The following is a 2,500-nucleotide window of genomic DNA, read 5'->3' as shown; positions in this document are numbered from 1 at the left end:
AGGAGGAGGTGGAGGAGGAAGAGGAGGTGGAAGAGGAGGTGGAGGAGGAAGAGGAGGAGGTGGAGGAGGAAGGAGGAGGAAGTGGAGGAGGAAGAGGAGGAGGTGGAGGAGGTGGAGGAGGAAGAGGAGGAGGTGGAGGAGGAAGAGGAGGTGGAAGAGGAGGTGGAGGAGGAAGAGGAGGAGGTGGAGGAGGAAGAGGAGGAAGTGGAGGAGGAAGAGGAGGAGGTGGAGGAGGTGGAGGAGGTGGAGGAGGAAGAGGAGGAGGTGGAGGAGGAAGAGGAGGTGGAAGAGGAGGTGGAGGAGGAAGAGGAGGCGGTGGAGGAGGAAGAGGAGGTGGAAGAGGAGGTGGAGGAGGAAGAGAAGGAGGTGGAGGAGGAAGAGGAAGAAGTGGAGGAGGAAGAGGAGGAGGTGGAGGAGGTGGAGGAGGAAGAGGAGTAGGTGGAGGAGGAAGAGGAGGAGGTGGAGGAGGAAGAGGAGGAGGTGGAGGAGGTGGAGGAGGAAGAGGAGGAGGTGGAGGAGGAAGAGGAGGTGGAGGAGGAAGAGGAGGAGGTGGAGGAGGAAGAGGAGGTGGAAGAGGAGGTGGAGGAGGAAGAGGAGGAGGTGGAGGAGGAAGAGGAGGAAGTGGAGGAGTAAGAGTAGGAGGTGGAGGAGGTGGAGGAGGAAGAGGAGGAGGTGGAGGAGGAAGAGGAGGTGGAAGAGGAGGTGGAGGAGGTGGAGGAGGAGGTGGAGGAGGTGGAGGAGGAAGAGGAGGAGGTGGAGGAGGAAGAGGAGGTGGAAGAGGAGGTGGAGGAGGAAGAGGAGGAGGTGGAGGAGGAAGAGGAGGAAGGTGGAGGAGGAAGAGGAGGAGGTGGAGGAGGAGGAGGAGGAGGAGGAGGAGGAGGATGAGGTGGTGGATGAGGAGGTGGAGGAGGAAGAGGAGGAGGTGGAGGAGGTGGAGGAGGAAGAGGAGGAGGTGGAGGAGGTGGAGGAGGAAGAGGAGGAGGTGGAGGAGGAAGAGGAGGTGGAAGAGGAGGTGGAGGAGGAAGAGGAGGAGGTGGAGGAGGAGGAAGAGGAGGAAGTGGAGGAGGAAGGAGGAGGAGGTGGAGGAGGTGGAGGAGGAAGGAGGAGGAGGAGGAAGAGGAGGTGGAAGAGGAGGTGGAGGAGGAAGAGGAGGAGGTGGAGGAGGAGAGAGGAAGGAGGAGGAGGAAGGAGGAGGAGGTGGAGGAAGAGGAGGAGGTGGAGGAGGTGGAGGAGGAGGTGGAGGAGGAAGAGGAGGTGGAAGAGGAGGAGGAGGAGGAAGAGGAGGAGGAGGAGGAGGAAGAGGAGGAGGAAGAGGAGGTGGAGGAGGAAGAGAAGGAGGTGGAGGAGGAAGAGGAAGAAGTGGAGGAGGAAGAGGAGGAGGTGGAGGAGGTGGAGGAGGAAGAGGATTAGGGTGTGGAGGAAGAGGAGGAGGGGTGGAGGAAGAAGGAGGAGGAGGAGGAGTTGGAGGAGGAAGAGGAGGAGGTGGAGGAGGAAGAGGAGGTGGAGGAGGAAGAGGAGGAGGTGGAGGAGGAAGAGGAGGAAGTGGAGGAGGAAGTGGAGGAGGAAGAGGAGGAGGTGGAGGAGGAAGAGGAGGAGGTGGAGGAGGAAGAGGAGGAAGTGGAGGAGGAAGAGGAGGAAGAGGAGGAGGTGGAGGAGGAAGAGGAGGAGGTGGAGGAGGAAGTGGAGGAGGAAGAGGAGGAAGAGGAGGAGGAAGAGGAGGAAGAGGAGGAGGTGGAGGGGGAAGAGGAGGAGGTGGAGGAGGAAGAGGAGGAAGTGGAGGAGGAAGAGGAGAGAATATGTAAGAGGGAGTGGAGGAGGAAGAGGAGGAGGTGGAGGAGGAAGAGGAGGAAGTGGAGGAGGAAGAGGAGGAGGAAGAGGAGGAAGAGGAGGAGGTGGAGGAGGAGGAAGAGGAGGAAGTGGAGGAGGAAGAGGAGGAAGAGGAGGAGGTGGAGGAGGAAGAGGAGGAAGAGGAGGAGGTGGAGGAGGAAGAGGAGGAGGTGGAGGAGGAAGAGGAGGAGGAGGAGGTGGAGGAGGAAGAGGAGGAGGTGGAGGAGGAAGAGTAGGAAGAGGCTGAGGTGGAGGAGGAAGAGGAGAAGGTGGAGGAGGAGGAGGAGGAGGAGGAGGAGGAGGAGGAGGAGGAGATGGAGGAGGAAGAGTAGGAGGTGGAGGAGAAAGTGGAGGGGGTGGAGGAGGAAGAGGAGGTGGAGTCCAGGTAATGTTGCATGAATGGTGGTCTGCCGAAACCACACACCCACGCACGCACCCACACCCACCCACATCCACTCACCCACCCACATCCACTCACGCACCCACACCCACGCACGCACCCACACCCACTCACGCACCCACACCCACTCACGCACCCACACCCACTCACGCACTCACATCCGCGCACGCACCCACACTCACTCACGCACCCACACCCATGCACGCACCCACACCCACTCATGCACCCACACCCACGCACGCACCCACACCCACTCATGCACCAACATCCACT

Source organism: Cherax quadricarinatus, chromosome 40 (assembly GCF_038502225.1).
Source record: "Cherax quadricarinatus isolate ZL_2023a chromosome 40, ASM3850222v1, whole genome shotgun sequence".
In the NCBI taxonomy this organism is placed as follows: Eukaryota; Metazoa; Arthropoda; class Malacostraca; order Decapoda; family Parastacidae; genus Cherax; species Cherax quadricarinatus.
Note: the sequence above shows the minus strand (reverse complement) of the source record.